The 21,015-nt window shown below is 36.0% G+C and overlaps 42 non-coding genes across 42 annotated transcripts; all 42 read right to left on the reverse strand.

Moving 5' to 3' along the window:
- Positions 1-187: 187 nt before the first annotated feature.
- Positions 188-328, reverse strand: LOC133612822 (U4 spliceosomal RNA). The gene has a single exon (XR_009816163.2). It is a non-coding gene; the product is annotated as a U4 spliceosomal RNA (small nuclear RNA).
- Positions 329-688: 360 nt separating this feature from the next.
- Positions 689-829, reverse strand: LOC140679081 (U4 spliceosomal RNA). Its single transcript, XR_012050674.1, has one exon. It is a non-coding gene; the product is annotated as a U4 spliceosomal RNA (small nuclear RNA).
- A 360-nt stretch (positions 830-1,189) lies between these two features.
- LOC133612953 (U4 spliceosomal RNA) lies at positions 1,190-1,330 on the reverse strand. Its single transcript, XR_009816287.2, has one exon. It is a non-coding gene; the product is annotated as a U4 spliceosomal RNA (small nuclear RNA).
- A 360-nt stretch (positions 1,331-1,690) lies between these two features.
- LOC133612876 (U4 spliceosomal RNA) lies at positions 1,691-1,831 on the reverse strand. Its single transcript, XR_009816215.2, has one exon. It is a non-coding gene; the product is annotated as a U4 spliceosomal RNA (small nuclear RNA).
- Positions 1,832-2,191: 360 nt separating this feature from the next.
- On the reverse strand, positions 2,192-2,332 carry LOC140679079 (U4 spliceosomal RNA). The gene has a single exon (XR_012050672.1). It is a non-coding gene; the product is annotated as a U4 spliceosomal RNA (small nuclear RNA).
- Positions 2,333-2,692: 360 nt separating this feature from the next.
- LOC133613040 (U4 spliceosomal RNA) lies at positions 2,693-2,833 on the reverse strand. The gene has a single exon (XR_009816370.2). It is a non-coding gene; the product is annotated as a U4 spliceosomal RNA (small nuclear RNA).
- Positions 2,834-3,193: 360 nt separating this feature from the next.
- On the reverse strand, positions 3,194-3,334 carry LOC133612803 (U4 spliceosomal RNA). The gene has a single exon (XR_009816145.2). It is a non-coding gene; the product is annotated as a U4 spliceosomal RNA (small nuclear RNA).
- Positions 3,335-3,694: 360 nt separating this feature from the next.
- LOC133613035 (U4 spliceosomal RNA) lies at positions 3,695-3,835 on the reverse strand. Its single transcript, XR_009816365.2, has one exon. It is a non-coding gene; the product is annotated as a U4 spliceosomal RNA (small nuclear RNA).
- A 360-nt stretch (positions 3,836-4,195) lies between these two features.
- On the reverse strand, positions 4,196-4,336 carry LOC133612826 (U4 spliceosomal RNA). Its single transcript, XR_009816167.2, has one exon. It is a non-coding gene; the product is annotated as a U4 spliceosomal RNA (small nuclear RNA).
- A 360-nt stretch (positions 4,337-4,696) lies between these two features.
- Positions 4,697-4,837, reverse strand: LOC133612998 (U4 spliceosomal RNA). Its single transcript, XR_009816329.2, has one exon. It is a non-coding gene; the product is annotated as a U4 spliceosomal RNA (small nuclear RNA).
- A 344-nt stretch (positions 4,838-5,181) lies between these two features.
- Positions 5,182-5,322, reverse strand: LOC133612839 (U4 spliceosomal RNA). Its single transcript, XR_009816180.2, has one exon. It is a non-coding gene; the product is annotated as a U4 spliceosomal RNA (small nuclear RNA).
- A 360-nt stretch (positions 5,323-5,682) lies between these two features.
- Positions 5,683-5,823, reverse strand: LOC133612817 (U4 spliceosomal RNA). The gene has a single exon (XR_009816159.2). It is a non-coding gene; the product is annotated as a U4 spliceosomal RNA (small nuclear RNA).
- A 360-nt stretch (positions 5,824-6,183) lies between these two features.
- On the reverse strand, positions 6,184-6,324 carry LOC133612856 (U4 spliceosomal RNA). Its single transcript, XR_009816196.2, has one exon. It is a non-coding gene; the product is annotated as a U4 spliceosomal RNA (small nuclear RNA).
- Positions 6,325-6,684: 360 nt separating this feature from the next.
- LOC133612927 (U4 spliceosomal RNA) lies at positions 6,685-6,825 on the reverse strand. The gene has a single exon (XR_009816263.2). It is a non-coding gene; the product is annotated as a U4 spliceosomal RNA (small nuclear RNA).
- A 360-nt stretch (positions 6,826-7,185) lies between these two features.
- On the reverse strand, positions 7,186-7,326 carry LOC133612992 (U4 spliceosomal RNA). Its single transcript, XR_009816324.2, has one exon. It is a non-coding gene; the product is annotated as a U4 spliceosomal RNA (small nuclear RNA).
- A 360-nt stretch (positions 7,327-7,686) lies between these two features.
- Positions 7,687-7,827, reverse strand: LOC133612967 (U4 spliceosomal RNA). The gene has a single exon (XR_009816301.2). It is a non-coding gene; the product is annotated as a U4 spliceosomal RNA (small nuclear RNA).
- Positions 7,828-8,171: 344 nt separating this feature from the next.
- On the reverse strand, positions 8,172-8,312 carry LOC133613021 (U4 spliceosomal RNA). The gene has a single exon (XR_009816352.2). It is a non-coding gene; the product is annotated as a U4 spliceosomal RNA (small nuclear RNA).
- A 360-nt stretch (positions 8,313-8,672) lies between these two features.
- LOC133612875 (U4 spliceosomal RNA) lies at positions 8,673-8,813 on the reverse strand. The gene has a single exon (XR_009816214.2). It is a non-coding gene; the product is annotated as a U4 spliceosomal RNA (small nuclear RNA).
- Positions 8,814-9,173: 360 nt separating this feature from the next.
- On the reverse strand, positions 9,174-9,314 carry LOC140679075 (U4 spliceosomal RNA). Its single transcript, XR_012050668.1, has one exon. It is a non-coding gene; the product is annotated as a U4 spliceosomal RNA (small nuclear RNA).
- Positions 9,315-9,674: 360 nt separating this feature from the next.
- Positions 9,675-9,815, reverse strand: LOC140679091 (U4 spliceosomal RNA). Its single transcript, XR_012050683.1, has one exon. It is a non-coding gene; the product is annotated as a U4 spliceosomal RNA (small nuclear RNA).
- A 360-nt stretch (positions 9,816-10,175) lies between these two features.
- Positions 10,176-10,316, reverse strand: LOC133612829 (U4 spliceosomal RNA). The gene has a single exon (XR_009816170.2). It is a non-coding gene; the product is annotated as a U4 spliceosomal RNA (small nuclear RNA).
- A 344-nt stretch (positions 10,317-10,660) lies between these two features.
- On the reverse strand, positions 10,661-10,801 carry LOC133613005 (U4 spliceosomal RNA). The gene has a single exon (XR_009816336.2). It is a non-coding gene; the product is annotated as a U4 spliceosomal RNA (small nuclear RNA).
- Positions 10,802-11,161: 360 nt separating this feature from the next.
- Positions 11,162-11,302, reverse strand: LOC140679069 (U4 spliceosomal RNA). Its single transcript, XR_012050662.1, has one exon. It is a non-coding gene; the product is annotated as a U4 spliceosomal RNA (small nuclear RNA).
- A 360-nt stretch (positions 11,303-11,662) lies between these two features.
- Positions 11,663-11,803, reverse strand: LOC140679076 (U4 spliceosomal RNA). The gene has a single exon (XR_012050669.1). It is a non-coding gene; the product is annotated as a U4 spliceosomal RNA (small nuclear RNA).
- A 360-nt stretch (positions 11,804-12,163) lies between these two features.
- Positions 12,164-12,304, reverse strand: LOC133612973 (U4 spliceosomal RNA). The gene has a single exon (XR_009816306.2). It is a non-coding gene; the product is annotated as a U4 spliceosomal RNA (small nuclear RNA).
- Positions 12,305-12,664: 360 nt separating this feature from the next.
- LOC133612815 (U4 spliceosomal RNA) lies at positions 12,665-12,805 on the reverse strand. The gene has a single exon (XR_009816157.1). It is a non-coding gene; the product is annotated as a U4 spliceosomal RNA (small nuclear RNA).
- A 344-nt stretch (positions 12,806-13,149) lies between these two features.
- Positions 13,150-13,290, reverse strand: LOC140679094 (U4 spliceosomal RNA). The gene has a single exon (XR_012050686.1). It is a non-coding gene; the product is annotated as a U4 spliceosomal RNA (small nuclear RNA).
- A 360-nt stretch (positions 13,291-13,650) lies between these two features.
- Positions 13,651-13,791, reverse strand: LOC133612836 (U4 spliceosomal RNA). Its single transcript, XR_009816177.2, has one exon. It is a non-coding gene; the product is annotated as a U4 spliceosomal RNA (small nuclear RNA).
- Positions 13,792-14,151: 360 nt separating this feature from the next.
- LOC133612877 (U4 spliceosomal RNA) lies at positions 14,152-14,292 on the reverse strand. The gene has a single exon (XR_009816216.2). It is a non-coding gene; the product is annotated as a U4 spliceosomal RNA (small nuclear RNA).
- Positions 14,293-14,652: 360 nt separating this feature from the next.
- Positions 14,653-14,793, reverse strand: LOC133612849 (U4 spliceosomal RNA). Its single transcript, XR_009816189.2, has one exon. It is a non-coding gene; the product is annotated as a U4 spliceosomal RNA (small nuclear RNA).
- Positions 14,794-15,153: 360 nt separating this feature from the next.
- LOC133612871 (U4 spliceosomal RNA) lies at positions 15,154-15,294 on the reverse strand. The gene has a single exon (XR_009816210.2). It is a non-coding gene; the product is annotated as a U4 spliceosomal RNA (small nuclear RNA).
- A 360-nt stretch (positions 15,295-15,654) lies between these two features.
- LOC140679068 (U4 spliceosomal RNA) lies at positions 15,655-15,795 on the reverse strand. The gene has a single exon (XR_012050661.1). It is a non-coding gene; the product is annotated as a U4 spliceosomal RNA (small nuclear RNA).
- Positions 15,796-16,139: 344 nt separating this feature from the next.
- Positions 16,140-16,280, reverse strand: LOC140679095 (U4 spliceosomal RNA). The gene has a single exon (XR_012050687.1). It is a non-coding gene; the product is annotated as a U4 spliceosomal RNA (small nuclear RNA).
- A 360-nt stretch (positions 16,281-16,640) lies between these two features.
- Positions 16,641-16,781, reverse strand: LOC133613000 (U4 spliceosomal RNA). Its single transcript, XR_009816331.2, has one exon. It is a non-coding gene; the product is annotated as a U4 spliceosomal RNA (small nuclear RNA).
- Positions 16,782-17,141: 360 nt separating this feature from the next.
- LOC140679074 (U4 spliceosomal RNA) lies at positions 17,142-17,282 on the reverse strand. Its single transcript, XR_012050667.1, has one exon. It is a non-coding gene; the product is annotated as a U4 spliceosomal RNA (small nuclear RNA).
- Positions 17,283-17,642: 360 nt separating this feature from the next.
- LOC133613011 (U4 spliceosomal RNA) lies at positions 17,643-17,783 on the reverse strand. Its single transcript, XR_009816342.2, has one exon. It is a non-coding gene; the product is annotated as a U4 spliceosomal RNA (small nuclear RNA).
- Positions 17,784-18,140: 357 nt separating this feature from the next.
- On the reverse strand, positions 18,141-18,281 carry LOC140679103 (U4 spliceosomal RNA). Its single transcript, XR_012050695.1, has one exon. It is a non-coding gene; the product is annotated as a U4 spliceosomal RNA (small nuclear RNA).
- A 360-nt stretch (positions 18,282-18,641) lies between these two features.
- Positions 18,642-18,782, reverse strand: LOC133612964 (U4 spliceosomal RNA). The gene has a single exon (XR_009816298.2). It is a non-coding gene; the product is annotated as a U4 spliceosomal RNA (small nuclear RNA).
- A 360-nt stretch (positions 18,783-19,142) lies between these two features.
- Positions 19,143-19,283, reverse strand: LOC133612930 (U4 spliceosomal RNA). The gene has a single exon (XR_009816266.2). It is a non-coding gene; the product is annotated as a U4 spliceosomal RNA (small nuclear RNA).
- A 357-nt stretch (positions 19,284-19,640) lies between these two features.
- Positions 19,641-19,781, reverse strand: LOC133612807 (U4 spliceosomal RNA). Its single transcript, XR_009816149.2, has one exon. It is a non-coding gene; the product is annotated as a U4 spliceosomal RNA (small nuclear RNA).
- A 360-nt stretch (positions 19,782-20,141) lies between these two features.
- On the reverse strand, positions 20,142-20,282 carry LOC133612960 (U4 spliceosomal RNA). The gene has a single exon (XR_009816294.2). It is a non-coding gene; the product is annotated as a U4 spliceosomal RNA (small nuclear RNA).
- Positions 20,283-20,642: 360 nt separating this feature from the next.
- On the reverse strand, positions 20,643-20,783 carry LOC133612994 (U4 spliceosomal RNA). Its single transcript, XR_009816326.2, has one exon. It is a non-coding gene; the product is annotated as a U4 spliceosomal RNA (small nuclear RNA).
- Positions 20,784-21,015: the final 232 nt, after the last annotated feature.

The following is a 21,015-nucleotide window of genomic DNA, read 5'->3' on the forward strand; positions in this document are numbered from 1 at the left end:
GACCAAGGTTTGTTTGAACTTGTACTAGAAACACATTCTATTGTGCTTTGTGTACACTATAGTTCTGTACGGTGTCTTATCAATACATTTTCAAGAAAAGAGTTTAGGTTGTAGTTTCTTTGACAGACCAGCACCTGTCACGCAAAAGTTTTCATAATTGAGATATGGATGTCGTCAGTAAGATGAGTCTCAATGGAGACTATCAAAAATTGCCATAGCTGACTATATTACAAGTCATCAAGGCAGGGTATTGGTTAAAGTTTTCAACTAGCAATAATTGCACCTCAGATAATCCTCATGGGCTATGATACTGCCACTGCACAAAGATGTCAAGTGAATGTTCAAGGCCATTCAGTCATTACCCAGCCTACATTTCACAGTTACGGTACTTCAGCACAGAACATTCATTCATTGAATTAATGGACTCGCATAAAAAAGTTGGCAAACTCTTTTATTTTTTGTTTTGTAAGACTGTTGTTCAAAATAGCATATTTATTTGTTGACCAAGGTTTGTTTGAACTTGTACTACAAACACATTTTATTGTGCTTTGTGTACAGTATAGGTCTGTACAGTGTCTTATCAATACATTCTCAAGAAAAGAGTTTAGGATGTAGATTCTTTGACGGACCAGCACCTGCCTTGCAAAAGTTTTCATCAATGAGATCTTGATGTTATCAGTAAGATGAGTCTCAATGGAGACTATCAAAAATTGCCACAGCTGGCTATTTTTCAAGTCATCAAGGCAGGGTATTGGTTAATGTTTTCAACTAGCAATAATTGCACCTCAGATAATCCTCATGGGCTATGATACTACCACTGCACAAAGATGTCAAGTGAATGTTCAAGGCCATTCAGTCATTACCCAGCCTACATTTCACAGTTACGGTACTTCAGCAGAGAACATTCATTCATTAAATTAATGGACTCGCACAACATGATTGGCAAACTCTTTTATTCTTTGTCTTGTAAGACTGTTGTTCGAAATAGCATATTTATTTGTTGACAAAGGTTTGTTTGAACTAGTACTAGAAACACATTCTATTGTGCTTTGTGTACATTATAGTTCTGTACGGTGTCTTATCAATACATTTTCAAGTAAAGAGTTTAGGTTGTAGTTTCTTTGACAGACCAGCACCTGTCATGCAAAAGTTTTTATCAATGAGATATGGATGTTATCAGTAAGATGAGTCTCAATGGAGACTATCAAAAATTGCAATAGCTGACTATATTTCAAGTCATCAAGGCGGGGTATTGGGTTAAGTTTTCAACTAGCAATAACTGCACCTCAGATAACCCTCATGGGCTATGATACTGCCACTGCACAAAGATGTCAAGGGAATGTTCAAGGCCATGCAGTCATTACCCAGCCTACATTTCACAGTTACGGTACTTCAGCACGGAACATTCATTCATTAAATTAATGGACTTGCATAACATAATTGGCAAACTCTTTAATTCTTTGTCTTGTAAGACTGTTGTTTGAAATAGCATATTTATTTGTTGACCAAGGTTTGTTTGAACTTGTACTAGAAACACATTCTATTGTGCTTTGTGTACATTATAGTTCTGTACGGTGTCTTATCAATAAATTTTCAAGGAAAGAGTTTAGGTTGTAGTTTCTTTGACAGACCAGCACCTGTCACGCAAAAGTTTTTATAATTGAGATATGGATGTCATCAGTAAGATGAGTCTCAATGGAGACTATCAAAAATTGCCATAGCTGACTATATTACAAGTCATCAAGGCAGGGTATTGGGTAAAGTTTTCAACTAGCAATAATTGCACCTCAGATAATCCTCATGGGCTATGATACTACCACTGCACAAAGATGTCAAGTGAATGTTCAAGGCCATTCAGTCATTACCCAGCCTACATTTCACAGTTACGGTACTTCAGCACAGAACATTCATTCATTGAATTAATGGACTCGCATAAAAAAGTTGGCAAACTCTTTTATTTTTTGTTTTGTAAGACTGTTGTTCGAAATAGCATATTTATTTGTTGACCAAGGTTTGTTTGAACTTGTACTACAAACACATTTTATTGTGCTTTGTGTACAGTATAGGTCTGTACAGTGTCTTATCAATACATTCTCAAGAAAAGAGTTTAGGATGTAGATTATTTGACGGACCAGCACCTGCCTTGCAAAAGTTTTCATCAATGAGATCTTGATGTTATCAGTAAGATGAGTCTCAATGGAGACAATCAAAAATTGCCATAGCTGGCTATTTTTCAAGTCATCAAGGCAGGGTATTGGTTAAAGTTTTCAACTAGCAATAATTGCACCTCAGATAATCCTCATGGGCTATGACACTACCACTGCACAAAGATGTCAAGTGAATGTTCAAGGCCATTCAGTCATTACCCAGCCTACATTTCACAGTTACGGTACTTCAGCACGGAACATTCATTCATTAAATTAATGGACTTGCATAACATAATTGGCAAACTCTTTTATTCTTTGTCTTGTAAGACTGTTGTTTGAAATAGCATATTTATTTGTTGACCAAGGTTTGTTTGAACTTGTACTAGAAACACATTCTATTGTGCTTTGTGTACATTATAGTTCTGTACGGTGTCTTATCAATAAATTTTCAAGAAAAGAGTTTAGGTTGTAGTTTCTTTGACAGACCAGCACCTGTCACGCAAAAGTTTTCATAATTGAGATATGGATGTCGTCAGTAAGATGAGTCTCAATGGAGACTATCAAAAATTGCCATAGCTGACTATATTTCAAGTCATCAAGGCGGGGTATTGGGTTAAGTTTTCAACTAGCAATAACTGCACCTCAGATAACCCTCATGGGCTATGATACTGCCACTGCACAAAGATGTCAAGTGAATGTTCAAGGCCATGCAGTCATTACCCAGCCTACATTTCACAGTTACGGTACTTCAGCACGGAACATTCATTCATTAAATTAATGGACTTGCATAACATAATTGGCAAACTCTTTTATTCTTTGTCTTGTAAGACTGTTGTTTGAAATAGCATATTTATTTGTTGACCAAGGTTTGTTTGAACTTGTACTAGAAACACATTCTATTGTGCTTTGTGTACACTATAGTTCTGTACGGTGTCTTATCAATACATTTTCAAGAAAAGAGTTTAGGTTGTAGTTTCTTTGACAGACCAGCACCTGTCACGCAAAAGTTTTCATAATTGAGATATGGATGTCGTCAGTAAGATGAGTCTCAATGGAGACTATCAAAAATTGCCATAGCTGACTATATTACAAGTCATCAAGGCAGGGTATTGGGTAAAGTTTTCAACTAGCAATAATTGCACCTCAGATAATCCTCATGGGCTATGATACTACCACTGCACAAAGATGTCAAGTGAATGTTCAAGGCCATTCAGTCATTACCCAGCCTACATTTCACAGTTACGGTACTTCAGCACAGAACATTCATTCATTGAATTAACGGACTCGCATAAAAAAGTTGGCAAACTCTTTTATTTTTTGTTTTGTAAGACTGTTGTTCGAAATAGCATATTTATTTGTTGACCAAGGTTTGTTTGAACTTGTACTACAAACACATTTTATTGTGCTTTGTGTACAGTATAGGTCTGTACAGTGTCTTATCAATACATTCTCAAGAAAAGAGTTTAGGATGTAGATTATTTGACGGACCAGCACCTGCCTTGCAAAAGTTTTCATCAATGAGATCTTGATGTTATCAGTAAGATGAGTCTCAATGGAGACTATCAAAAATTGCCACAGCTGGCTATTTTTCAAGTCATCAAGGCAGGGTATTGGTTAAAGTTTTCAACTAGCAATAATTGCACCTCAGATAATCCTCATGGGCTATGATACTACCACTGCACAAAGATGTTAAGTGAATGTTCAAGGCCATTCAGTCATTACCCAGCCTACATTTCACAGTTACGGTACTTCAGCAGAGAACATTCATTCATTAAATTAATGGACTCGCACAACATGATTGGCAAACTCTTTTATTCTTTGTCTTGTAAGACTGTTGTTCGAAATAGCATATTTATTTGTTGACAAAGGTTTGTTTGAACTAGTACTAGAAACACATTCTATTGTGCTTTGTGTACATTATAGTTCTGTACGGTGTCTTATCAATACATTTTCAAGTAAAGAGTTTAGGTTGTAGTTTCTTTGACAGACCAGCACCTGTCATGCAAAAGTTTTTATCAATGAGCTTTGGATGTTATCAGTAAAATGAGTGTCAATGGAGACTATCAAAAATTGCAATAGCTGACTATATTTCAAGTCATCAAGGCGGGGTATTGGGTAACGTTTTCAACTAGCAATAATTGCACCTCAGATAATCCTAATGGGCTATGATACTGCCACTGCACAAAGATGTCAAGTGAAGGTTCAAGGCCATGCAATCATTACCCAGCCTACATTTCACAGTTACGGTACTTCAGCACGGAACATTCATTCATTAAATTAATGGACTTGCATAACATAATTTGCAAACTCTTTTATTCTTTGTCTTGTAAGACTGTTGTTCGAAATAGCATATTTATTTGTTGACCAAGGTTTGTTTGAACTTGCACTAGAAACACATTCTATTGTGCTTCGTCTACAGTATAGTTCTGTACAGTGTATTATCAATACATTTTCAAGAAAATAGTTTAGGATGTCGCTTCTTTGACAGACCAGCATCTGTCATGTCAATGTTAGCATCAATGAGACCTTGATGTTAACAGAAAGATGAGTCTCAATGGAGACTATCAAAAATTGCCATAGCTGACTATATTTCAAGTCATCAAGGCGGGGTATTGGGTAAAGTTTTCAACTAGCAATAATCACGCCTCGGATAAACCTCATAGGCTATGATACTGCCACTGCACAAAGATGTCAAGTGAATGTTCAAGGCCATTCAGTCATTATTCAGCCTACATTTCACAGTTACGGTACTTCAGCACAGAACATTCATTCATTAAATTAATGGACTAGCATAACAAAGTTGGCAAACTCTTTTGTTCAAAATAGCATATCTATTTCTTATCATTTGACCAACGTTTGTTTGAACTTGTACAAGAAACACATTCGATTGTGCTTTGTGTACAGTATAGTTTTGTACAGTGTCTTATCAATATATCTTCAAGACAAGAGTTTAGGATGTAAAGTCTTTGACAGACCAGCACGGGTCATGCAAAAGTTTTCATTAATGAGATCTTGATATTAACAGTAAGATGAGTCTCATAGGAAACTATCAAAAATTGCCATAGCTGTCTATATTTCAAGTCATCAAGGCAAGGTATTGGGTAAAGTCTTCAACTAGCAATAATTGCACCTCAGATAATCCTCATGGTCAATGATACTGCCACTGCACAAATATGTCAAGTGAATGTTCAAGGCCATTCAGTCATTACCCAGCCTACATTTCACAGTTACGGTACTTCAGCAGAGAACATTCATTCATTAAATTAATGGACTCGCATAACATAATTGGCAAACTCTTTTATTCTTTGTCTTGTAAGACTGTTGTTTGAAATAGCATATTTATTTGTTGACCAAGGTTTGTTTGAACTTGTACTAGATACACATTCTATTGTGCTTTGTGTACATTATAGTTCTGTACGGTGTCTTATCAATACATTTTCAAGAAAAGAGTTTAGATTGTAGATTCTTTGACAGACCAGCACCTGTCACGCAAAAGTTTTCATAATTGAGATATGGATGTCGTCAGTAAGATGAGTCTCAATGGAGACTATCAAAAATTGCCACAGCTGGCTATTTTTCAAGTCATCAAGGCAGGGTATTGGTTAAAGTTTTCAACTAGCAATAATTGCACCTCAGATAATCCTCATGGGCTATAATACTACCACTGCACAAAGATGTCAAGTGAATGTTCAAGGCCATTCAGTCATTACCCAGCCTACATTTCACAGTTACGGTACTTCAGCAGAGAACATTCATTCATTAAATTAATGGACTCGCATAACATGATTGGCAAACTCTTTTATTCTTTGTCTTGTAAGACTGTTGTTCGAAATAGCATATTTATTTGTTGACCAAGGTTTGTTTGAACTTGTACTAGAAACACATTCTATTGTGCTTTGTGTACATTATAGTTCTGTACGGTGTCTTATCAATACATTTTCAAGAAAAGAGTTTAGGTTGTAGTTTCTTTGACAGACCAGCACCTGTCACGCAAAAGTTTTCATATTTGAGATATGGATGTCGTCAGTAAGATGAGTCTCAATGGAGACTATCAAAAATTGCCAAAGCTAGCTATTTTTCAAGTCATCAAGGCAGGGTATTGGTTAAAGTTTTCAACTAGCAATAATTGCACCTCAGATAATCCTCATGGGCTATGATACTACCACTGCACAAAGATGTCAAGTGAATGTTCAAGGCCATTCAGTCATTACACAGCCTACATTTCACAGTTACGGTACTTCAGCAGAGAACATTCATTCATTAAATTAATGGACTCGCATAACATGATTGGCAAACTCTTTTATTCTTTGTGTTGTAAGACTGTTGTTCAAAATAGCATATTTATTTGTTGACAAAGGTTTGTTTGAACTAGTACTAGAAACACATTCTATTGTGCTTTATGTACATTATAGTTCTGTACGGTGTCTTATCAATACATTTTCAAGTAAAGGGTTTAGGTTGTAGTTTCTTTGACAGACCAGCACCTGTCATGCAAAAGTTTTTATCAATGAGATATGGATGTTATCAGTAAGATGAGTCTCAATGGAGACTATCAAAAATTGCAATAGCTGACTATATTTCAAGTCATCAAGGCGGGGTATTGGGTTAAGTTTTCAACTAGCAATAACTGCACCTCAGATAATCCTCATGGGCTATGATACTGCCACTGCACAAACATGTCAAGTGAATGTTCAAGGCCATGCAGTCATTACCCAGCCTACATTTCACAGTTACGGTACTTCAGCACGGAACATTCATTCATTAAATTAATGGACTTGCATAACATAATTGGCAAACTCTTTTATTCTTTGTCTTGTAAGACTGTTGTTTGAAATAGCATATTTATTTGTTGACCAAGGTTTGTTTGAACTTGTACTAGAAACACATTCTATTGTGCTTTGTGTACATTATAGTTCTGGACGGTGTCTTATCAATACATTTTCAAGAAAAGAGTTTAGGTTGTAGTTTCTTTGACAGACCAGCACCTGTCACGCAAAAGTTTTCATAATTGAGATATGGATGTCGTCAGTAAGATGAGTCTCAATGGAGACTATCAAAAATTGCCATAGCTGACTATATTTCAAGTCATCAAGGCGGGGTATTGGGTTAAGTTTTCAACTAGCAATAACTGCACCTCAGATAATCATAATGGGCTATGATACTGCCACTGCACAAAGATGTCAAGTGAAGGTTCAAGGCCATGCAATCATTACCCAGCCTACATTTCACAGTTACGGTACTTCAGCACGGAACATTCATTCATTAAATTAATGGACTTGCATAACATAATTTGCAAACTCTTTTATTCTTTGTCTTGTAAGACTGTTGTTCGAAATAGCATATTTATTTGTTGACCAAGGTTTGTTTGAACTTGCACTAGAAACACATTCTATTGTGCTTCGTCTACAGTATAGTTCTGTACAGTGTATTATCAATACATTTTCAAGAAAATAGTTTAGGATGTCGCTTCTTTGACAGACCAGCATCTGTCATGTCAATGTTAGCATCAATGAGACCTTGATGTTAACAGAAAGATGAGTCTCAATGGAGACTATCAAAAATTGCCATAGCTGACTATATTTCAAGTCATCAAGGCGGGGTATTGGGTAAAGTTTTCAACTAGCAATAATCACGCCTCGGATAAACCTCATAGGCTATGATACTGCCACTGCACAAAGATGTCAAGTGAATGTTCAAGGCCATTCAGTCATTATTCAGCCTACATTTCACAGTTACGGTACTTCAGCACAGAACATTCATTCATTAAATTAATGGACTAGCATAACAAAGTTGGCAAACTCTTTTGTTCAAAATAGCATATCTATTTCTTATCATTTGACCAACGTTTGTTTGAACTTGTACAAGAAACACATTCGATTGTGCTTTGTGTACAGTATAGTTTTGTACAGTGTCTTATCAATATATCTTCAAGACAAGAGTTTAGGATGTAAAGTCTTTGACAGACCAGCACGGGTCATGCAAAAGTTTTCATTAATGAGATCTTGATATTAACAGTAAGATGAGTCTCATAGGAAACTATCAAAAATTGCCATAGCTGTCTATATTTCAAGTCATCAAGGCAAGGTATTGGGTAAAGTCTTCAACTAGCAATAATTGCACCTCAGATAATCCTCATGGTCAATGATACTGCCACTGCACAAATATGTCAAGTGAATGTTCAAGGCCATTCAGTCATTACCCAGCCTACATTTCACAGTTACGGTACTTCAGCAGAGAACATTCATTCATTAAATTAATGGACTCGCATAACATAATTGGCAAACTCTTTTATTCTTTGTCTTGTAAGACTGTTGTTTGAAATAGCATATTTATTTGTTGACCAAGGTTTGTTTGAACTTGTACTAGATACACATTCTATTGTGCTTTGTGTACATTATAGTTCTGTACGGTGTCTTATCAATACATTTTCAAGAAAAGAGTTTAGGTTGTAGATTCTTTGACAGACCAGCACCTGTCACGCAAAAGTTTTCATAATTGAGATATGGATGTCGTCAGTAAGATGAGTCTCAATGGAGACTATCAAAAATTGCCACAGCTGGCTATTTTTCAAGTCATCAAGGCAGGGTATTGGTTAAAGTTTTCAACTAGCAATAATTGCACCTCAGATAATCCTCATGGGCTATGATACTACCACTGCACAAAGATGTCAAGTGAATGTTCAAGGCCATTCAGTCATTACCCAGCCTACATTTCACAGTTACGGTACTTCAGCAGAGAACATTCATTCATTAAATTAATGGACTCGCATAACATGATTGGCAAACTCTTTTATTCTTTGTCTTGTAAGACTGTTGTTCGAAATAGCATATTTATTTGTTGACCAAGGTTTGTTTGAACTTGTACTAGAAACACATTCTATTGTGCTTTGTGTACATTATAGTTCTGTACGGTGTCTTATCAATACATTTTCAAGAAAAGAGTTTAGGTTGTAGTTTCTTTGACAGACCAGCACCTGTCACGCAAAAGTTTTCATATTTGAGATATGGATGTCGTCAGTAAGATGAGTCTCAATGGAGACTATCAAAAATTGCCAAAGCTAGCTATTTTTCAAGTCATCAAGGCAGGGTATTGGTTAAAGTTTTCAACTAGCAATAATTGCACCTCAGATAATCCTCATGGGCTATGATACTACCACTGCACAAAGATGTCAAGTGAATGTTCAAGGCCATTCAGTCATTACACAGCCTACATTTCACAGTTACGGTACTTCAGCAGAGAACATTCATTCATTAAATTAATGGACTCGCATAACATGATTGGCAAACTCTTTTATTCTTTGTGTTGTAAGACTGTTGTTCAAAATAGCATATTTATTTGTTGACAAAGGTTTGTTTGAACTAGTACTAGAAACACATTCTATTGTGCTTTATGTACATTATAGTTCTGTACGGTGTCTTATCAATACATTTTCAAGTAAAGGGTTTAGGTTGTAGTTTCTTTGACAGACCAGCACCTGTCATGCAAAAGTTTTTATCAATGAGATATGGATGTTATCAGTAAGATGAGTCGCAATGGAGACTATCAAAAATTGCAATAGCTGACTATATTTCAAGTCATCAAGGCGGGGTATTGGGTTAAGTTTTCAACTAGCAATAACTGCACCTCAGATAATCATAATGGGCTATGATACTGCCACTGCACAAAGATGTCAAGTGAAGGTTCAAGGCCATGCAATCATTACCCAGCCTACATTTCACAGTTACGGTACTTCAGCACGGAACATTCATTCATTAAATTAATGGACTTGCATAACATAATTTGCAAACTCTTTTATTCTTTGTCTTGTAAGACTGTTGTTCGAAATAGCATATTTATTTGTTGACCAAGGTTTGTTTGAACTTGCACTAGAAACACATTCTATTGTGCTTCGTCTACAGTATAGTTCTGTACAGTGTATTATCAATACATTTTCAAGAAAATAGTTTAGGATGTCGCTTCTTTGACAGACCAGCATCTGTCATGTCAATGTTAGCATCAATGAGACCTTGATGTTAACAGAAAGATGAGTCTCAATGGAGACTATCAAAAATTGCCATAGCTGACTATATTTCAAGTCATCAAGGCGGGGTATTGGGTAAAGTTTTCAACTAGCAATAATCACGCCTCGGATAAACCTCATAGGCTATGATACTGCCACTGCACAAAGATGTCAAGTGAATGTTCAAGGCCATTCAGTCATTATTCAGCCTACATTTCACAGTTACGGTACTTCAGCACAGAACATTCATTCATTAAATTAATGGACTAGCATAACAAAGTTGGCAAACTCTTTTGTTCAAAATAGCATATCTATTTCTTATCATTTGACCAACGTTTGTTTGAACTTGTACAAGAAACACATTCGATTGTGCTTTGTGTACAGTATAGTTTTGTACAGTGTCTTATCAATATATCTTCAAGACAAGAGTTTAGGATGTAAAGTCTTTGACAGACCAGCACGGGTCATGCAAAAGTTTTCATTAATGAGATCTTGATATTAACAGTAAGATGAGTCTCATAGGAAACTATCAAAAATTGCCATAGCTGTCTATATTTCAAGTCATCAAGGCAAGGTATTGGGTAAAGTCTTCAACTAGCAATAATTGCACCTCAGATAATCCTCATGGTCAATGATACTGCCACTGCACAAATATGTCAAGTGAATGTTCAAGGCCATTCAGTCATTACCCAGCCTACATTTCACAGTTACGGTACTTCAGCAGAGAACATTCATTCATTAAATTAATGGACTCGCATAACATAATTGGCAAACTCTTTTATTCTTTGTCTTGTAAGACTGTTGTTTGAAATAGCATATTTATTTGTTGACCAAGGTTTGTTTGAACTTGTACTAGATACACATTCTATTGTGCTTTGTGTACATTATAGTTCTGTACGGTGTCTTATCAATACATTTTCAAGAAAAGAGTTTAGGTTGTAGATTCTTTGACAGACCAGCACCTGTCACGCAAAAGTTTTCATAATTGAGATATGGATGTCGTCAGTAAGATGAGTCTCAATGGAGACTATCAAAAATTGCCACAGCTGGCTATTTTTCAAGTCATCAAGGCAGGGTATTGGTTAAAGTTTTCAACTAGCAATAATTGCACCTCAGATAATCCTCATGGGCTATGATACTACCACTGCACAAAGATGTCAAGTGAATGTTCAAGGCCATTCAGTCATTACCCAGCCTACATTTCACAGTTACGGTACTTCAGCAGAGAACATTCATTCATTAAATTAATGGACTCGCATAACATGATTGGCAAACTCTTTTATTCTTTGTCTTGTAAGACTGTTGTTCGAAATAGCATATTTATTTGTTGACCAAGGTTTGTTTGAACTTGTACTAGAAACACATTCTATTGTGCTTTGTGTACATTATAGTTCTGTACGGTGTCTTATCAATACATTTTCAAGAAAAGAGTTTAGGTTGTAGTTTCTTTGACGGACCAGCACCTGTCACGCAAAAGTTTTCATATTTGAGATATGGATGTCGTCAGTAAGATGAGTCTCAATGGAGACTATCAAAAATTGCCAAAGCTAGCTATTTTTCAAGTCATCAAGGCAGGGTATTGGTTAAAGTTTTCAACTAGCAATAATTGCACCTCAGATAATCCTCATGGGCTATGATACTACCACTGCACAAAGATGTCAAGTGAATGTTCAAGGCCATTCAGTCATTACACAGCCTACATTTCACAGTTACGGTACTTCAGCAGAGAACATTCATTCATTAAATTAATGGACTCGCATAACATGATTGGCAAACTCTTTTATTCTTTGTGTTGTAAGACTGTTGTTCAAAATAGCATATTTATTTGTTGACAAAGGTTTGTTTGAACTAGTACTAGAAACACATTCTATTGTGCTTTATGTACATTATAGTTCTGTACGGTGTCTTATCAATACATTTTCAAGTAAAGGGTTTAGGTTGTAGTTTCTTTGACAGACCAGCACCTGTCATGCAAAAGTTTTTATCAATGAGATATGGATGTTATCAGTAAGATGAGTCGCAATGGAGACTATCAAAAATTGCAATAGCTGACTATATTTCAAGTCATCAAGGCGGGGTATTGGGTTAAGTTTTCAACTAGCAATAACTGCACCTCAGATAATCATAATGGGCTATGATACTGCCACTGCACAAAGATGTCAAGTGAAGGTTCAAGGCCATGCAATCATTACCCAGCCTACATTTCACAGTTACGGTACTTCAGCACGGAACATTCATTCATTAAATTAATGGACTTGCATAACATAATTTGCAAACTCTTTTATTCTTTGTCTTGTAAGACTGTTGTTCGAAATAGCATATTTATTTGTTGACCAAGGTTTGTTTGAACTTGCACTAGAAACACATTCTATTGTGCTTCGTCTACAGTATAGTTCTGTACAGTGTATTATCAATACATTTTCAAGAAAATAGTTTAGGATGTCGCTTCTTTGACAGACCAGCATCTGTCATGTCAATGTTAGCATCAATGAGACCTTGATGTTAACAGAAAGATGAGTCTCAATGGAGACTATCAAAAATTGCCATAGCTGACTATATTTCAAGTCATCAAGGCGGGGTATTGGGTAAAGTTTTCAACTAGCAATAATCACGCCTCGGATAAACCTCATAGGCTATGATACTGCCACTGCACAAAGATGTCAAGTGAATGTTCAAGGCCATTCAGTCATTATTCAGCCTACATTTCACAGTTACGGTACTTCAGCACAGAACATTCATTCATTAAATTAATGGACTAGCATAACAAAGTTGGCAAACTCTTTTGTTCAAAATAGCATATCTATTTCTTATCATTTGACCAACGTTTGTTTGAACTTGTACAAGAAACACATTCGATTGTGCTTTGTGTACAGTATAGTTTTGTACAGTGTCTTATCAATATATCTTCAAGACAAGAGTTTAGGATGTAAAGTCTTTGACAGACCAGCACGGGTCATGCAAAAGTTTTCATTAATGAGATCTTGATATTAACAGTAAGATGAGTCTCATAGGAAACTATCAAAAATTGCCATAGCTGTCTATATTTCAAGTCATCAAGGCAAGGTATTGGGTAAAGTCTTCAACTAGCAATAATTGCACCTCAGATAATCCTCATGGTCAATGATACTGCCACTGCACAAATATGTCAAGTGAATGTTCAAGGCCATTCAGTCATTACCCAGCCTACATTTCACAGTTACGGTACTTCAGCAGAGAACATTCATTCATTAAATTAATGGACTCGCATAACATAATTGGCAAACTCTTTTATTCTTTGTCTTGTAAGACTGTTGTTTGAAATAGCATATTTATTTGTTGACCAAGGTTTGTTTGAACTTGTACTAGATACACATTCTATTGTGCTTTGTGTACATTATAGTTCTGTACGGTGTCTTATCAATACATTTTCAAGAAAAGAGTTTAGGTTGTAGATTCTTTGACAGACCAGCACCTGTCACGCAAAAGTTTTCATAATTGAGATATGGATGTCGTCAGTAAGATGAGTCTCAATGGAGACTATCAAAAATTGCCACAGCTGGCTATTTTTCAAGTCATCAAGGCAGGGTATTGGTTAAAGTTTTCAACTAGCAATAATTGCACCTCAGATAATCCTCATGGGCTATGATACTACCACTGCACAAAGATGTCAAGTGAATGTTCAAGGCCATTCAGTCATTACCCAGCCTACATTTCACAGTTACGGTACTTCAGCAGAGAACATTCATTCATTAAATTAATGGACTCGCATAACATGATTGGCAAACTCTTTTATTCTTTGTCTTGTAAGACTGTTGTTCGAAATAGCATATTTATTTGTTGACCAAGGTTTGTTTGAACTTGTACTAGAAACACATTCTATTGTGCTTTGTGTACATTATAGTTCTGTACGGTGTCTTATCAATACATTTTCAAGAAAAGAGTTTAGGTTGTAGTTTCTTTGACGGACCAGCACCTGTCACGCAAAAGTTTTCATATTTGAGATATGGATGTCGTCAGTAAGATGAGTCTCAATGGAGACTATCAAAAATTGCCAAAGCTAGCTATTTTTCAAGTCATCAAGGCAGGGTATTGGTTAAAGTTTTCAACTAGCAATAATTGCACCTCAGATAATCCTCATGGGCTATGATACTACCACTGCACAAAGATGTCAAGTGAATGTTCAAGGCCATTCAGTCATTACACAGCCTACATTTCACAGTTACGGTACTTCAGCAGAGAACATTCATTCATTAAATTAATGGACTCGCATAACATGATTGGCAAACTCTTTTATTCTTTGTGTTGTAAGACTGTTGTTCAAAATAGCATATTTATTTGTTGACAAAGGTTTGTTTGAACTAGTACTAGAAACACATTCTATTGTGCTTTATGTACATTATAGTTCTGTACGGTGTCTTATCAATACATTTTCAAGTAAAGGGTTTAGGTTGTAGTTTCTTTGACAGACCAGCACCTGTCATGCAAAAGTTTTTATCAATGAGATATGGATGTTATCAGTAAGATGAGTCGCAATGGAGACTATCAAAAATTGCAATAGCTGACTATATTTCAAGTCATCAAGGCGGGGTATTGGGTTAAGTTTTCAACTAGCAATAACTGCACCTCAGATAATCCTCATGGGCTATGATACTGCCACTGCACAAAGATGTCAAGTGAATGTTCAAGGCCATGCAGTCATTACCCAGCCTACATTTCACAGTTACGGTACTTCAGCACGGAACATTCATTCATTAAATTAATGGACTTGCATAACATAATTGGCAAACTCTTTTATTCTTTGTCTTGTAAGACTGTTGTTTGAAATAGCATATTTATTTGTTGACCAAGGTTTGTTTGAACTTGTACTAGAAACACATTCTATTGTGCTTTGTGTACATTATAGTTCTGGACGGTGTCTTATCAATACATTTTCAAGAAAAGAGTTTAGGTTGTAGTTTCTTTGACAGACCAGCACCTGTCACGCAAAAGTTTTCATAATTGAGATATGGATGTCGTCAGTAAGATGAGTCTCAATGGAGACTATCAAAAATTGCCATAGCTGACTATATTTCAAGTCATCAAGGCGGGGTATTGGGTTAAGTTTTCAACTAGCAATAACTGCACCTCAGATAATCATAATGGGCTATGATACTGCCACTGCACAAAGATGTCAAGTGAAGGTTCAAGGCCATGCAATCATTACCCAGCCTACATTTCACAGTTACGGTACTTCAGCACGGAACATTCATTCATTAAATTAATGGACTTGCATAACATAATTTGCAAACTCTTTTATTCTTTGTCTTGTAAGACTGTTGTTCGAAATAGCATATTTATTTGTTGACCAAGGTTTGTTTGAACTTGCACTAGAAACACATTCTATTGTGCTTCGTCTACAGTATAGTTCTGTACAGTGTATTATCAATACATTTTCAAGAAAATAGTTTAGGATGTCGCTTCTTTGACAGACCAGCATCTGTCATGTCAATGTTAGCATCAATGAGACCTTGATGTTAACAGAAAGATGAGTCTCAATGGAGACTATCAAAAATTGCCATAGCTGACTATATTTCAAGTCATCAAGGCGGGGTATTGGGTAAAGTTTTCAACTAGCAATAATCACGCCTCGGATAAACCTCATAGGCTATGATACTGCCACTGCACAAAGATGTCAAGTGAATGTTCAAGGCCATTCAGTCATTATTCAGCCTACATTTCACAGTTACGGTACTTCAGCACAGAACATTCATTCATTAAATTAATGGACTAGCATAACAAAGTTGGCAAACTCTTTTGTTCAAAATAGCATATCTATTTCTTATCATTTGACCAACGTTTGTTTGAACTTGTACAAGAAACACATTCGATTGTGCTTTGTGTACAGTATAGTTTTGTACAGTGTCTTATCAATATATCTTCAAGACAAGAGTTTAGGATGTAAAGTCTTTGACAGACCAGCACGGGTCATGCAAAAGTTTTCATTAATGAGATCTTGATATTAACAGTAAGATGAGTCTCATAGGAAACTATCAAAAATTGCCATAGCTGTCTATATTTCAAGTCATCAAGGCAAGGTATTGGGTAAAGTCTTCAACTAGCAATAATTGCACCTCAGATAATCCTCATGGTCAATGATACTGCCACTGCACAAATATGTCAAGTGAATGTTCAAGGCCATTCAGTCATTACCCAGCCTACATTTCACAGTTACGGTACTTCAGCAGAGAACATTCATTCATTAAATTAATGGACTCGCATAACATAATTGGCAAACTCCTTTATTCTTTGTCTTGTAAGACTGTTGTTTGAAATAGCATATTTATTTGTTGACCGAGGTTTGTTTGAACTTGTACTAGAAACACATTCTATTGTGCTTTGTGTACATTATAGTTCTGTACGGTGTCTTATCAATACATTTTCAAGAAAAGAGTTTAGGTTGTAGTTTTTTTGACAGACCAGCACCTGTCACGCAAAAGTTTTCATAATTGAGATATGGATGTCGTCAGTAAGATGAGTCTCAATGGAGACTATCAAAAATTGCCACAGCTGGCTATTTTTCAAGTCATCAAGGCAGGGTATTGGTTAAAGTTTTCAACTAGCAATAATTGCACCTCAGATAATCCTCATGGGCTATGATACTACCACTGCACAAAGATGTCAAGTGAATGTTCAAGGCCATTCAGTCATTACCCAGCCTACATTTCACAGTTACGGTACTTCAGCACAGAACATTCATTCATTGAATTAATGGACTCGCATAAAAAAGTTGGCAAACTCTTTTATTTTTTGTTTTGTAAGACTGTTGTTCGAAATAGCATATTTATTTGTTGACCAAGGTTTGTTTGAACTTGTACTACAAACACATTTTATTGTGCTTTGTGTACAGTATAGGTCTGTACAGTGTCTTATCAATACATTCTTAAGAAAAGAGTTTAGGATGTAGATTCTTTGACGGACCAGCACCTGCCTTGCAAAAGTTTTCATCAATGAGATCTTGATGTTATCAGTAAGATGAGTCTCAATGGAGACTATCAAAAATTGCCACAGCTGGCTATTTTTCAAGTCATCAAGGCAGGGTATTGGTTAAAGTTTTCAACCAGCAATAATTGCACCTCAGATAATCCTCATGGGCTATGATACTACCACTGCACAAAGATGTCAAGTGAATGTTCAAGGCCATTCAGTCATTACCCAGCCTACATTTCACAGTTACCGTACTTCAGCAGAGAACATTCATTCATTAAATTAATGGACTCGCACAACATGATTGGCAAACTCTTTTATTCTTTGTCTTGTAAGACTGTTGTTCGAAATAGCATATTTATTTGTTGACAAAGGTTTGTTTGAGCTAGTACTACAAACACATTCTATTGTGCTTTGTGTACATTATAGTTATGTACGGTGTCTTATCAATACATTTTCAAGTAACGAGTTTAGGTTGTAGTTTCTTTGACAGACCAGCACCTGTCATGCAAAAGTTTTTATCAATGAGATATGGATGTTATCAGTAAGATGAGTCTCAACGAAAACTATCAAAAATTGCAATAGCTGACTATATTTCAAGTCATCAAGGCGGGGTATTGGGTTAAGTTTTCAACTAGCAATAACTGCACCTCAGATAACCCTCATGGACTATGATACTGCCACTGCACAAAGATGTCAAGTGAATGTTCAAGGCCATGCAGTCATTACCCAGCCTACATTTCACAGTTACGGTACTTCAGCACGGAACATTCATTCATTAAATTAATGGACTTGCATAACATAATTGGCAAACTCTTTTATTCTTTGTCTTGTAAGACTGTTTGAAATAGCATATTTATTTGTTGACCAAGGTTTGTTTGAACTTGTACTAGAAACACATTCTATTGTGCTTTGTGTACATTATAGTTCTGTACGGTGTCTTATCAATAAATTTTCAAGAAAAGAGTTTAGGTTGTAGTTTCTTTGACAGACCAGCACCTGTCACGCAAAAGTTTTCATAATTGAGATATGGATGTCGTCAGTAAGATGAGTCTCAATGGAGACTATCAAAAATTGCCATAGCTGACTATATTACAAGCCATCAAGGCAGGGTATTGGGTAAAGTTTTCAACTAGCAATAATTGCACCTCAGATAATCCTCATGGGCTATGATACTGCCACTGCACAAAGATGTCAAGTGAATGTTCAAGGCCATTCAGTCATTACCCAGCCTACATTTCACAGTTACGGTACTTCAGCACAGAACATTCATTCATTGAATTAATGGACTCGCATAAAAAAGTTGGCAAACTCTTTTATTTTTTGTTTTGTAAGACTGTTGTTCGAAATAGCATATTTATTTGTTGACCAAGGTTTGTTTGAACTTGTACTACAAACACAATTTATTGTGCTTTGTGTACAGTATAGGTCTGTACAGTGTCTTATCAATACATTCTCAAGAAAAGAGTTTAGGATGTAGATTATTTGACGGACCAGCACCTGCCTTGCAAAAGTTTTCATCAATGAGATCTTGATGTTATCAGTAAGATGAGTCTCAATGGAGACAATCAAAAATTGCCATAGCTGGCTATTTTTCAAGTCATCAAGGCAAGGTATTGGTTAAAGTTTTCAACTAGTAATAATTGCACCTCAGATAATCCTCATGGGCTATGATACTACCACTGCACAAAGATGTCAAGTGAATGTTCAAGGCCATTCAGTCATTACCCAGCCTACATTTCACAGTTACGGTACTTCAGCAGAGAACATTCATTCATTAAATTAATGGACTCGCATAACATGATTGGCAAACTCTTTTATTCTTTGTCTTGTAAGACTGTTGTTCGAAATAGCATATTTATTTGTTGACAAAGGTTTGTTTGAACTAGTACTAGAAACACATTCTATTGTGCTTTGTGTACATTATAGTTCTGTATGGTGTCTTATCAATACATTTTCAAGTAAAGAGTTTAGGTTGTAGTTTCTTTGACAGACCAGCACCTGTCATGCAAAAGTTTTTATCAATGAGCTTTGGATGTTATCAGTAAAATGAGTCTCAATGGAGACTATCAAAAATTGCAATAGCTGACTATATTTCAAGTCATCAAGGCAGGGTATTGGGTAACGTTTTCAACTAGCAATAATTGCACCTCAGATAATCCTAATGGGCTATGATACTGCCACTGCACAAAGATGTCAAGTGAATGTTCAAGGCCATGCAGTCATTACCCAGCCTACATTTCACAGTTACGGTACTTCAGCACGGAACATTCATTCATTAAATTAATGGACTTGCATAACATAATTGGCAAACTCTTTTATTCTTTGTCTTGTAAGACTGTTTGAAATAGCATATTTATTTGTTGACCAAGGTTTGTTTGAACTTGTACTAGAAACACATTCTATTGTGCTTTGTGTACATTATAGTTCTGTACGGTGTCTTATCAATAAATTTTCAAGAAAAGAGTTTAGGTTGTAGTTTCTTTGACAGACCAGCACCTGTCACGCAAAAGTTTTCATAATTGAGATATGGATGTCGTCAGTAAGATGAGTCTCAATGGAGACTATCAAAAATTGCCATAGCTGACTATATTACAAGCCATCAAGGCAGGGTATTGGGTAAAGTTTTCAACTAGCAATAATTGCACCTCAGATAATCCTCATGGGCTATGATACTGCCACTGCACAAAGATGTCAAGTGAATGTTCAAGGCCATTCAGTCATTACCCAGCCTACATTTCACAGTTATGGTACTTCAGCACAGAACATTCATTCATTGAATTAATGGACTCGCATAAAAAAGTTGGCAAACTCTTTTATTTTTTGTTTTGTAAGACTGTTGTTCGAAATAGCATATTTATTTGTTGACCAAGGTTTGTTTGAACTTGTACTACAAACACAATTTATTGTGCTTTGTGTACAGTATAGGTCTGTACAGTGTCTTATCAATACATTCTCAAGAAAAGAGTTTAGGATGTAGATTATTTGACGGACCAGCACCTGCCTTGCAAAAGTTTTCATCAATGAGATCTTGATGTTATCAGTAAGATGAGTCTCAATGGAGACAATCAAAAATTGCCATAGCTGGCTATTTTTCAAGTCATCGAGGCAAGGTATTGGTTAAAGTTTTCAACTAGTAATAATTGCACCTCAGATAATCCTCATGGGCTATGATACTACCACTGCACAAAGATGTCAAGTGAATGTTCAAGGCCATTCAGTCATTACCCAGCCTACATTTCACAGTTACGGTACTTCAGCAGAGAACATTCATTCATTAAATTAATGGACTCGCATAACATGATTGGCAAACTCTTTTATTCTTTGTCTTGTAAGACTGTTGTTCGAAATAGCATATTTATTTGTTGACAAAGGTTTGTTTGAACTAGTACTAGAAACACATTCTATTGTGCTTTGTGTACATTATAGTTCTGTACGGTGTCTTATCAATACATTTTCAAGTAAAGAGTTTAGGTTGTAGTTTCTTTGACAGACCAGCACCTGTCATGCAAAAGTTTTTATCAATGAGCTTTGGATGTTATCAGTAAAATGAGTCTCAATGGAGACTATCAAAAATTGCAATAGCTGACTATATTTCAAGTCATCAAGGCAGGGTATTGGGTAACATTTTCAACTAGCAATAATTGCACCTCAGATAATCCTAATGGGCTATGATACTGCCACTGCACAAAGATGTCAAGGGAAGGTTCAAGGCCATGCAATCATTACCCAGCCTACATTTCACAGTTACGGTACATCAGCACGGAACATTCATTCATTAAATTAATGGACTTGCATAACATAATTTGCAAAATCTTTTATTCTTTGTCTTGTAAGACTGTTGTTCGAAATAGCATATTTATTTGTTGACCAAGGTTTGTTTGAACTTGCACTAGAAACACATTCTATTGTGCTTCGTCTACAGTA

Source organism: Nerophis lumbriciformis, linkage group LG10 (assembly GCF_033978685.3).
Source record: "Nerophis lumbriciformis linkage group LG10, RoL_Nlum_v2.1, whole genome shotgun sequence".
NCBI classification, from domain to species: domain Eukaryota; kingdom Metazoa; phylum Chordata; class Actinopteri; order Syngnathiformes; family Syngnathidae; genus Nerophis; species Nerophis lumbriciformis.